This window comes from Mchenga conophoros, linkage group LG3 (genome assembly GCF_057382185.1).
Source record: "Mchenga conophoros isolate Kocher_MC1m ecotype Shallow Benthic linkage group LG3, M_conophoros_male_GT1.1, whole genome shotgun sequence".
NCBI lineage: Eukaryota > Metazoa > Chordata > Actinopteri > Cichliformes > Cichlidae > Mchenga > Mchenga conophoros.
Genome location: NC_140528.1, coordinates 426,836 through 439,960, shown reverse-complemented (window position 1 = coordinate 439,960; position 13,125 = coordinate 426,836). Strand labels below are relative to the sequence as shown.

At 42.4% G+C, this 13,125-nt stretch overlaps 1 long non-coding RNA gene across 1 annotated transcript; it reads right to left on the bottom strand.

The window, feature by feature from the left end:
- Positions 1-1,620: 1,620 nt before the first annotated feature.
- Positions 1,621-3,489, bottom strand: LOC146576912 (uncharacterized). Its single transcript, XR_014889122.1, has 2 exons — positions 3,433-3,489; positions 1,621-3,265 (listed from the first exon to the last, which is right to left on the bottom strand). It is a non-coding gene; the product is annotated as an uncharacterized LOC146576912 (long non-coding RNA).
- Between the last annotated feature and the right edge of the window lie 9,636 nt (positions 3,490-13,125).

Below are 13,125 nucleotides of genomic sequence, written 5' to 3'. Positions count from 1 at the left end.
AGCTGATCATTGATCAGTTTCATGATTGAAGTAGCAGCAGGAGAGAGAGGAGAGAGAATGGGAGAAGAAGAGGCAGCTGTGCAGCGTAAAGACAGAATAACTCCAGCTTTGTGTCTTTTTCCATTCTAGCTAAAGTCCGGGACAAACTGCGCCTCTTCTCAGCTCAATACGAAACGTGTAATATTTTCTCTGAATGAGGGACCATTCCATTTTTTTAAGGAGCCGTTGGCATGAATAAAATAAAGTTCACTATCAATAACATCATAGCACCCACCCAGCTGTATAAAAACTCCATCAAGCTGGCTAGAACGCAGTACGAGTTATTGCAACTGAGGGTAAAGTCAGCACAACGAAAATAAACTCCACCTAAACTTAGTTTATATCTGACCCAGATAGACTGCAGGTCATAACTTCTTACCTGAAGTTCAGTTCACCTGACACTCGGACTGGCGGCTGCCTCGAGTCTCTCCTCCTGCCTCTCCTTCCCTCATCCACCTGCTGGCCTCTGTGGAAGCCCCGCCATAGCCACCACCAAACAACGGAGTTATTTTTACACATCGACCTGCATCTTATAACTCATAACTCTTATGTTAGCTGCCCTCAGTAGCATACTGTCTGAAATATTCGACGGCTGCAAAAATTCTTTAAGTGTTATTTTTTCCTTGGGATTCTAATTTCACCGAAGTTTACTAAACTCAACAAACTTAATATTACTTACCGGGACATTTATTCTGTCCTCATTTTCTTTCACCGAAAAATTGTTTCCTGCAGTGTTGTCCTTCGTGCTTGGCTCGCCTACCTTTGCTAACGTGATGCGCATAGCGCAGAAGCCGATGCTGCATTCACTTACACTCGGATATCTGAGCTTCACCGTGAAAACATAATCGGACATTTGATATTTGATTGAATTTTATTGTTTTACCTTTGGGGTGGCACCTGGGGTGGCCAGTCTGGTTGGGGGGGTGGCCTGTGCCCCCCCAGGCCACCCCCCCAACCAGACTGGCCACCCCGCTGGACACGCCATTGATTTATGGATATAAAATAGCTAAAAGTATTAACATGCCTCAGAGAAATCACTAATAACACTAAGGGCTGGACGGATTTGATTTGCATTCTTCAAGAAGAGTGTGGTGTCATCAGCTAGCTGGCTGATGATGAGCTCCTTATCAGCTGTGCTGATTCCTTGTATAACAGGTCAAATCTCGGGGTGGAGTCTTAATCATTTTAATTGAGCTATTGCCATTCGTGTACAAGGTTTTGATAGCTTTACAGAAAAATGCCAAATTTTTCCAAAGAGTGGAAAATAAATTGATGTTCAATTGTATCAAAAGCCTTTTAAAAATCCAGGAAGAGAATGAAGCTATAGTCAGATACCAAATCAGAGTAATCAAGTAGATCTAAAACCAGTCTCATGTTCTTAGAAAGGTGTCTGTTTCTCATAAAGCCTGATTGTGTCTCATCGATAATTGTGTCCAAGAACTCTTTCATTCTGTTAGCAAGTACTAAAGCCTTAATCTCATAGTCATCATTGAGCAGACAGATGGGTCTCCAATTATCAATAAGAAGTGTCAGGGTTCGAATTTGAGGAAGAGACAAACGACTGCATGGTCTCAGTAGATGTCAGAATAGTGATTTTATTATACATATGTACATATGGGGAAGATGAGCATCACAAGCCTTTTAGAGCCGATCTCCCCCGAACAAGCATCTCACAAGGCTTTTATTACAATGATGACGTCAAGTCCCATGATAAGTATCAGTCAGTTCTCAGATCTCAGGAAGTTCCCCTCACTCCACAAGTTCTCCTTATAAGGCCTCCAGATGTTTCCACTCAGCCCAGCACTCAGAGAAAACCAGTGTGTGGTGTGTATATCTATTCGTGTCTATTGTGAAAGTATATCTATCAGAAAACTGTCCTCAGACAACCCTCCTATTCTTACTAAGTGTGTGTGTACACATGCATGTGTTATATAAGAGCGTGCATGTACTTTCAAGGCCTGTGTACGTGCAGAACTGAACATAGAACCAAGGCAGGGTCCAGCAAGACCCACAGGCTTCTGAGTGATTACAGAACTGTGAAACAGCTTTAAGCAAATAACATGAATAGTACCGAACAACAATAGACTGATTAAAGTACTGATAATCTGTGTAGATTAATGTTAACATAGATATGGTTCAAAGATTATTCTGTCAACTGGTTCAACAATGGTAAATGATTAATGATTGATACTTCTGATTATAACTGTGATCATAAGAATACAAAATAAAATATCTCCTGGTCACATTCCTCCTCTTTGGGCTGGCTTGCCAGCCCAACTCACACCAGGATGTATTTCCAAACCAAACAAACACGTTATGACACTTATCAATCCCAACGCCTCCGTTGTTTTCCAATTTTCCCACAACCCAGCTGTTCTTTTAGCTTCGGACTCGAGTTTCAGCCTGACACGCTTCAGGCCCCTTTACCACCTCCTCTTGGAGTGAAGAAACGCCCTCGGATTCTTCTTTCTTCGACTTCCGGGGTTAGACCACCCTTCAGTCGCTACACAAATCTGTGTGTTTGTTGTCCGTTGTCACCGCCGTGTCCCCCTTTTTGCCAAAAGCCTCTCGAACCACGTTGGTCTCTGGTGTTCCTAGGTTTCGCCAACCCCTTCCTGGTTATCGCTGTGGTTATGGGATCCATCTTATCAAGGAGCCCCAAGGCCATGACACTTGACCCCAGTTGCTGTGAAGGGTCCCCATATCTCCGTGTCCCCGTCTGGTGTCTGTTCCCTTCTCTGCAAGAGACAGAAAGCCAACAGCTCTCCTGCGCTGGCTCTCCTAACCTAATGTTGTTGACTTTGTTTATTCCAATCCTATGCCATGCTTATGTGTGTAAGCGTGCATGCACTTAACACTCTGCACGTGAAGTCAATAGCTCCAATATATCAATCCGATCCGTTGTCGGATGAAGCTTTTGACCTTCACAGACTAAGTGCCAGCTCCTTATAAGCACATTTGCAATGTGTGTATAAAAATGAACAACAGACCTCAAACAAATTGGGCATTCTTAATTCTAACTTGAGTGTAGTACTCAGTTTCTGATCATCTAATTATGCTTCTCACTCGTTCCCTAAATTGTCTAGAAACCTTTAATTTTGCCATACCTAAATTATTAAAACACAGACCAAATGATAGACCCCCTATATAGCTTTTACCTTTATGAGCACACTTCAATAATGAGCAACAACCTGCAATCTGTACCAAAAAATCTTCATGGTCCCACCTGCAATTAAAGATCAAATGCACTTTATACCTGTTTTAATTCTTCCTTATATAGAACCTCCTCAGTTTCCGGTTAGTTGCGATTAGTCTCAATTAATCGTTCTAGTTGTATTTTGCAATTCAGCTAGAAAGCAAACCTGTTAAAGTAAACAGCTTATTTACAACCACCTGCAAATCATAAGAGTAATAAACGATTCAGCACAACAGACAAGTATCATGTTCAGGATTTCTCCAATCATTAAATCACTATTATTGCCACAATTTGCTTTATTCACCCTTTGGGCAATGTTATTCCAAGAGAGAGAGAGCCCCTAATGGCCAGTTAGTGGGCTCTAGGTCAAACTGTCCCCAAATTTGTTATTTGTTATTATTACTTGTTTTCATGTCACTTGTCTGTTTTCTACTGCACCCCTCTCACCAAAGCAAAGCAAACATTAGCAGCACATTGACCGTAGTCAGCCATCCTCATTCCATAGGTGCTATAAAAACATTTCCTGTAAAAGAATCACAGTTTTCAAGACAGGGTGTGTCTCCCCCAACACTCTCACCAGAATACAGTGTAATAGCATCCCCAACTCCTAACCCATAAACACCGTTTCTTCACACATCCGCCCAGAAATCCTGTAATAGAAAAACATTAAAACTGTAACCCTGTAGGGAAGAAAATGTAAATGGTAACGCTGCGCAGTTACCTCTGTAAGCAACACAAGACACAAAAATGGCATTTACAGGTTCACTCATCCTCGAATATTTTGTCATCCTTCTACTCCTGTAAAAAGAAACACACATAAATTCATCCACCCTTTTATCCTATCTAGGTGGAGGTGGTTAACCTTGAGTCATGGTCAAGTCTTGTCATCTTTTACCAGTCAGTCCGTTTGTTTTTATTCCCAGTCTTTCATCCATTCATCCATTCTTTGCTGATAGTGAAACCTGTCGTCGCATTTAGTTTCCACACTCAGCAAAATGACGTCATCTCAAAAAGAAAACAAGAACTTGAATTTGGATTACCTCGCTGAATCCTTTTTTAAACAGGGACTCTCGTTTCTAATTGTCCCCACAAGTGTTTCCTCCAGAACCCATTTCAATGCGGAGAAACTCACTTACAACAATTTTCTCGCCGACGTGTAATGCTTGTAATTTCCGATGTGCAGATCTGCTTAAAGAAAAGATTCACAAACAAAAATCAGTGCACTGTTCAAAATATAAAACAAAATAAAATGAAAAATAACAAAAACAAAATGCAGACGCCCGGGTCTTGAGACTTGTCACTGAATATTCTTCCCATCAATAAAAATACCACCTAAACCTACACAGAGTCAAATCAACACCACCTCAACCTTTTCATATTCCTAAACCTATATGTTTTGCGTTCGTGAAACAACATTGAACCATTAAGTAATTTGAGCTCTTGAAATGTTTTAATTCTCTTAATTCTGCCAGTTTATTTCAACACTTATTCAATGACTTTTATTCAACTGCTACTTGGTCACTCGAATTTTACCTGTTCAAATTGCCTAGGGTTCAACACAGTCTAGATCCCCGTTATCATGAAACTTGAACGGTGTACGATGATTTACTTACAGTAATTTAGAATCATCACTCAACCTAGCTCTACTACTGGCACTGCGTGACTTTTCTCACACTGGAAACCAGAATTTAGTACAGAACTTTAATGCCTCAGGCAATCGTGCTCAAGGGCTGTCCCCCCTTCTCTTCTTCTTTGTCCGTGTGTTCCTCCTTTATTAAATCTCCATCACAATGACGTGGCGCTCTGAAATAAGACTCACACTGTTAATTCCTCGTTTTCACTCTGCACCACTGCTCAGAGTGTTTTCTTTTCTTTTTAGTGTACAGTAAACAATTAAGTCGAGGCCTTAAGCCCCAGATATCTCGCACAGGCATCGTTTTCATAACCAAACCGCTCTGGACTCTGCTCCCCAGACCACACAAATGCCCTCTGGGCTTATTATTATAGCATATTCTATATTTGACTTTGTTGTGTGCAGCATTGAGCCTTTGTCAGTAAAGCATTCTTCATTGCAGCAGCTGGAGCATTGTGTGTCACTTCTTAGTAAATTAAATCAACATTTTGATTTTAGTGCATGGGTATGTATCAGTTTTCACTCCCTCAACGAGTGCATAAGTGTTCATGTGTGTGTTTCTCTTCATTCTAAGTAGGCGCATGCAGAAGTGTGTGTTCGTGTGTTGGTGTATGTTTGTGTTCATCACCTTCCTGTTCTGTAGTTTAGGTAAACCAGCGGCCTGAAGCATGGCCTAGGGTCCTCCCCTCCTCTTAGGGTCTGTTTTCATCCGTTGTTGCAGCTGCCTGCATCTTCTCCTTGTAACTTGACCCTTTTGCTTCTGTAGCTCTTTCAGGGTTTACTGACGACCTCCTGCTCCAGCAAGCTTCCGCCTGATTTCAAGTCCTGTACGTGAAACTCCACATCTGACTGATGAGTTCCATTAGCAGCCAGCTCCTCCGGAGCCATGCTCAGTTTCTGCTCTGATGCCTTAAGCTCTTACTGAGGGCAAAAACCTCAGAGTCTTTTCCTTCCACGTCAGATCAGAGTCTATTTATGTTGTCTTTCCTTTGCTCCACGGCCTTCTGAAGCTCTGCTGTTCGGCTCTTCTCAGAGGTCAGCATTCTTTTGCTCACCCTCCCTTTTCCTCCGGGCTTAATGCGCGTCTCGTCACAGCTCTGTCAGCTGACGCAGCCTGGGAATTTCCCCCGTGTAGTGAAACGGGCTTTAGGTTTAGTGCTCTCCGTCTCTACTGCATGAGATCGCTTTTTTGCAGCACTATTGACATCCTCAAGTTGTTGTTGTGAGTCCAGCTGCTGTGGCCTTCAGGGGTCAAAGGGTCAAAGATGGTCGCGGAGAGGGCAACGATGGTAGAGGGGAGGGTAGGAGTCCAGGTCAGCTTCGGCTTTCAGAAAAAACAAAAACAAACAAAACAGGCGAACAGGAAAATGATGTTGTGTTGGCTGTGTTGTGTTGGCTGTGTTATCCAGAGAGGCGAGAAACAACGAGGTCTCCTTTCCCCCCTTTTTGTTTTTTCTCACCACATAATCAACTCATAACCCCCCAAGTTGACAGGACAACACAGGTACGTGTTAAAATTCTTAGATCCTGTTTAGAAACCTAAAAAGGAATTTTCTCCCATTCAGTAGTCATTTGTCTCAAACAATCAACAAAAACATATCCCAATTTAACCACTAAATTTGTCGTATCCTCACTTAATCATCAGACCAGTGTCTTTGTCTTTTCACGTTAAGTTGTCGTCCTGCAACCCAGAGAGTCTATTTGTCAGTAGTGGATAAACTATATCATTTAAAAACAGGTGTATGTTAAGTGTCGCTACTTTAATCTTCCATGTACGTGCACATGTATGTAAGCTGTTTCTTCATTGCATGTATGGGTACGTCTGTATATAGAATGGAATAGAATTCCACTTTATTGTCATTGCACATGCACAGGTACAGGGCAACGAAATGCAGTGTATGGGTTAATTTAACTTTTTCTCAAATGAGGCATTTCTCTAACACGCACATGTGTCTATTCCTCACACTTCTCATACCTTTCTCTGGTTGTGTGTGGTTTTATTTGTTTCGGTCATTTACCAGGAACATCTTTTCCTTTTCTCCATGTCTTCCGCCAGAGGTTAACACTGGTGAGATTCAGGGACACAGCACCCAGAGCAGTTCAGCGAGAAAAACCTGCCTAAAACTACATTCCCTCTTTTTTTTTTTTTTTTTTTTTTTTCCGGGAGGGGTGGGGACAACTCTGGTGTCCAGCCGTGAATTTTTAGCCAAAGCTTGGCCCGTCTTCTGCTGCCGTACTCAGGTTTCCAGGTTAAGAAAAAACACCTGTATGAAGACACTAAACATACATTTAGTATTTGTATAAACATAACTGCCTAAATTATTGAACTCTTGAGGAGGGTTGATTTCAGAATCAGATTCAAAATCAAAAACTTTATTGTCATTGTCATGAGACCAACGAAATTAAGAATGGTCCCCGATCATTGCATCATCCCTAGCAATATCAAAATATAAACAAAACAATAAAATTCAATAAATAAAATAGATAGAATACTTAACATACTAAGTATTCCCACAGTCATGCTTCAGACCATGCATAGATTAACACAAGAGTGGCATGGTGGACATTTTGTAGTATTCAGATGTGTTATTGCAGTTGGATAACAGCTGTGTTTGAGTCTATTAGTCCTTGCTCTGATTGCCCTGTACCGTCTGTCTTAGGGCAACAGTTCGAACAGGGAGTGGCCAGGATGTGAGGTGTCTTTCATGATGTTTTGGGCCTTTTTAAAACAGTGGGCGTTGTTTGACTCTTTACTACTTTAAACCCCACCATAACAATTTCTCACTCACAAACTTCTATGCATCCATTTAAACATGCGAAGGCAGCACAAATTCACACTCATACCCCTACAGCAAAGCTTTAACATAACCACAATGCAACTCCTCCCTTAAACGGGAGAAATCACCCTGAATCAACCAACTCTATATAAAACGTCAAACAAAGATAAACCACAAACATTTCTACACTTCTGTGTCTTCCACGCAGCACAATAGGCAGAAAAACACCAATTACTCACAGTCTATTGAATTTATACTTAACATCACAACAAAAGAAAAACCTGCTCTTTTCACAACTCTCACAGCTAAAGTCGCCAACTCCAAAACCACAGAATTAAATCAATATAGTCAAAACTCTTACCCAGAGCCTCTGAAATAATAAAAAATCACCAAATACTCGGTTACTCTTTTCACTCGCTCCTTCCCACTCCCTTCTTCCTCATACAGCATACACGCTCGCTCCCGCGGACCCACTCGGCCCCGCGGGCTCACTCGGCCCCCACCTTTTTTCTCTCACAGAGACAGAGAGAGACCCTTTTCCTTTTTTATTTTTCTCCAGCACACATACACACACAGAATCCCAACTGAGAGAAAGAGGGAGAGAAGAGAAAAGATTTTTACTAGAGATGAAGTCTTTAGCCGGAGTTTCAGATCTAACAGATTTATACAACTTATTTACACACACCGGTAATTTATAATCTATATACACACGGGCCCGCATAGACGTCATATGCCACAAGAGGTTACACCTAACTTTTTGACTAATTTAAAAGCACCTATAGCCCAGGCCTAGCCTTGCTGGTCAATACACGCCTCGGGAACGCCCTCCCGATAGCGCTTGAATTCCTAAGAAAACACCATATGCCAGAACAACTTTATCTCACTTCTCTATTTCTCTGCTGGTGTTCCTAAATCTTTGACTAATTTAAAAGCATCTTTCAGCCCAGAGCCCGGCTCTTGCTGATCAATTACCGTTTCAAGTACGCCGCCTTGAAGAACGGTCAAATTACTAAATTCTAATTACTTTTAAAACTACTTCCCCGCCAGGAAAACACGGAGCTCCACCGGCCACGTGACACATCACAGTTCACGCTTTTGGCTTTACTTAAAGCTCAGTGTGCCCAACGTTTAGATAGGATGCAGCCAGGTCTAACCTTCTTAATCAATCAATGCAGTAGAAGGCAATCACTCATAGATTACCTGGCCAATTAACCGGGAGTCCCAAGTCCCCAGCGGGAGGCCAAAACCGGGCAAAAGCCTAACCACGCGTCCGCGGTCAGGTGTCAGCGCCACCTGCTGAACAACTGCATTCTTAGAGAGCCTAGCTTCTCAGTCCTAAACGAATTTACTTGTTTTAAACGCCTCACTGTTGGACCCCTGCCATCCAGTTTCATTTATCTGAAGCCCGAGACCGTCTCTGCTACCCAATTAAAACCAAATTATCCCTACACTACCGATTGACTGGCTGGCATTCCCAGTCAACCCACATTTAAACCTCTTAAACCGTATTTATTTGTTTCCACACACCTTAAACCGTATTAACTTAAACACATAACTTCTTAACTCAAAATTCACCCCCAAAATGAACAGCAATGAATTTAGTCAGACTACTATGCCCTATTTTAAAACTAATTAGTCAAGATCACTATGGACCAACGCCAGAAACCCAGACCGAGTGAATATTATTTAATTAAATTTAGTTTTAACTTCCAATATAGCGCCTTTGGATAAAAATCAACAGGTGGCACTCACCTTTTCTTATGTCGCCTGGCGTCACTCAGATAGGCTGCTGGCCTCCGCCCCTGTTTGTCACCCACACGATAGCTGCAAGCTCCCTTCCTCTCCAACCGGAGTTTCGGCACCAAGTTGTTGCGTCTGGTTCAGTTTGGGTAAGAAGGAAAAACAGCCGAGTCCGTGTAGGTGACAAACATAGTGATTTTATTACACACTTCTAAGACAGAAGCATGGGAAGACAAGCGTACAGCCACAGATCTCCAAAGAGTGGACAGCTCCCCCTCCTTATATAAGCCATGATGACGTCACACAGTCAGACCTTACTGGAAATGATAACAGTTTGGGCCTGTTCAGAGAGTTTACCTAATGTGGACATCAACTGCCAGTTGTTAGAGAAAAACAAGTGTGTAGTACATTGTGCATTTTGTGAAAGTGTATCTATCAGAAAACTGTCCTCAGACGACCCTCCTATTATTACTAAGTGTGTAGGTGAACGTGCGTGTGTGTTACATAAGTGCGTGCATGTGATTACAGGCCGGCGTACGTGCAGAACTACACGCAGGCGGGCCGGGCCCAACAGGACTGGTGGGTCTGACTGGTGTGACTGCACTAAAGTGCAACAACTTTATATAAACAGTCAGTGTGCATTAATATTTGCTCAGAGTAACACAGATATAATTAAAAGATTATACTGTCAACAGATTCAACAATGGTAAATGATTAATGATTGATACTTCTGATTCTAACTGTGATCATAAGAATACAAAATAAAATATCTCCTGGTCACAATGTCCACCTCCACTGAAGATCTCAGTCACTGTGAAACATAGAAAGCTGCTTGTGTGGCCTCTGCCTCACATGTAGATACAGCTACAGGTTTCTCTGTCAGTCAGACTGAAACAGTGTCCTGATGCTGCATCATTCAGCTCTGTGCCCCAGTCAGCATCACTGGGAGCTACCAGTGTTTCTGCCCTTTTCCTGTAACACTACACTCAGCACAGGCTCAGCTGGTATCCAGTGTTGGACTTTGGCTTCAGCTGCTGTGATAGATCCTCTAACATAGATCAGCTCTGATACATGTTGTTAGATAAGTGCAGCTGCTGTCATGTCCTGATGTTTCTCTGGCTCAGCAGCTTCTCCATCAGAGGTTCACATGGAGCTGATCCAGTATCTCCAGTAACTGTGTTCTGTGCCTCACTGGTTCATCCTTCTGTCTGTGTGACGTCAGTCAGATGTTGAAGTTAAACTCTGTAATCTTCACTGTGTCACAGAGTTCAGTGAGTCCCGTTATTCACAGTATCAATCAGATCATCAGAGAACAGCTGATCAGCAATCAGTGGTGCCAACAGCGCCTCCTGTGGTGAGAGGATGCAATAATGCAATGTAGCATTTTTCCACTCAACACTTGCAGTCATGGAAACTGTCTGTTGGATCTGTGTGACGTTGCTTTCTTGGTTAGAGTTCCTCACAAATGTCCAGATGATTCTTCTAATGAGGCGTCGACCATGTTTGCAGCTCTTTGGAAGAAAACGTCGCCCTTTGCCATCCTTACTTTTCTTTGACTTCTTCAAATGCAGCTGAACTCCAGCTGGTATTTTCTTGGACTTTGCAGCTGTTTCTGGTCATCAGTTCATTCCTGCAAACCTCTGAAGCTGAACAACAATGATGCTGCATTGCTGGCTGATCCCAAAAGGTTGATTCTGTTCATCTGGACCTTTTCAGAAACGTTTGCTCACTGATCAGGTGACTTCTTCAGTCTCAGCTGACTGCAGCTTTACAAGCTTACAAACAGCACATTTGCACAATGACTGAAAGCAGCAGCACCTGATATATATGATACTAATATAATACATATACATATATAATCCATACTAATGATGAAGGAACTGAGCTCACAGTCCATTGTTCATTCAGTGAACTACTTAGTTTATTTTGGGCCTCAGAAATGCTCACTCTGTTTGTACATCACTGTCAGCAATAGACTCATTCTGCTGTGTGGACAGGAACACATGTGACATCACTTCCTGTTTGTTTGTGACTGAAGAAGTTTACAAGGAATCATTTAGAAGAGTTTCAAACATCAACTGATTGAATCCATGAATCTGAAAACGTGTTTGTGAGTGAAAGAGACAGACATGTACAGACTGAACTATCTGTTCAACAGTCAGAGTGTTTCTGTAACAGGAGACACTCTTTACACTCCACTCAGCACAGGGACACTGAGGAACCAGGAGACCAGGGAAACATAAACCCAGGATAAAGAGTTTGAGTGAATGTGGTGTTGAAGGTGTGGAGGTGGATCAGAGTGTCAGAGGAGACTCTGTAGAAGGACAGAGTGCCAGCAGGACAGTCCACATACACTGCTGCTCTGTTAGAGACAGAGGAGGAGGAGGAGGAGGAGGAGGAGATGGATGTTGATCTGTTATTGTGCCTGACAGAATCAGGACCATCATCAGAGCAGAACAGACTCCAGGACTGATCATTGTTTCCAAACACACAGTCATCACTGCCTCCTTTTCCTTCTGATGCTTCTGTAACTCACTGATATATAAACGCTTCCTCTCCACTCGACCTCCCAGTAACAGCGACCAGTCAGACCATTTCTACACAGCAGCTGAGGATAAACATCAAATCTGTCTGGATGATCAGGATATGACTGAACCTCCTCCACACAATGTGCCTCAATGTTATTGATATTATTATTATCATTATTATATAATAATAAAACCTTTATAATAAAACCACTAAAAACCTTTATTCTAGCGCAACTTGTAAGCGAACTTGACTTTCAAAATAAAAGCACAAAGCACCAAAACGTTGACTACAAAAAACAAACAGTAATGTACAGCTTAAACAATTTACAATCATGACATAGATCTTGACAAGATAAAGAAATAATCCAAATTATATACAATGTCATCATGCCAACAGTTACAACATCGATGGAGGATCTGTGTAAGCGCTGAGGATCGTCCTGATGGACAGAACAGAAGGAGAGTGAGACAAGTGAAGATATACTAAACAACACTGTGACATGAACTGAGCCACACACAGTTTGATTCACAGGTGATTGACACATTATTTGACCACAAGTGTCTGTGAAGGTTCTCAGTCATCCAGGTCATCGTAGTCAAAGGAGCCTCTTTGCTGACTTAAAGTCAGCAAAGAGGCACAGAAAAGAAGATCAGACACCAGCGAGGGAGGATAAGAAAGACAGACGCAACAACATTGTCATCCCCTATGTAGCCGGTGTATCAGAAAAACTCAGGAGAGTTTTCTCCAAGCATGACATCCCAGTGCATTTCAGACCCAGCAACACACTCAGACACAAACTGGTTCACCCGAAAGACAAAACGCCAAAACACAAACTTAACAACGTGGTGTATGCTGTACAGTGCAGTGAGGAATGCCCAGACCTCTACATCGGAGAGACCAAACAGCCACTTCACAAGCGCATGGCACAACATAGAAGAGCCACCTCCACAGGACAAGACTCAGCAGTCCATCTGCATCTTAAGGATAAAGGACACTCTTTCGAGAATGCCAATGTTCACATTTTGGACAGAGAGGACAGATGGTTTGAAAGAGGAGTGAAAGAAGCATCTATGTCCACTGTGAGCGACCATCTTTGAACAGAGGCGGGGTTTACGACACCAACTCTCTGCCATCTATAATCCAGTTTTGAGATCCCTTCCCAGACGCCTTAACGCCCACTCACATCCTGGGCCATCTGACCTCAGGAATTC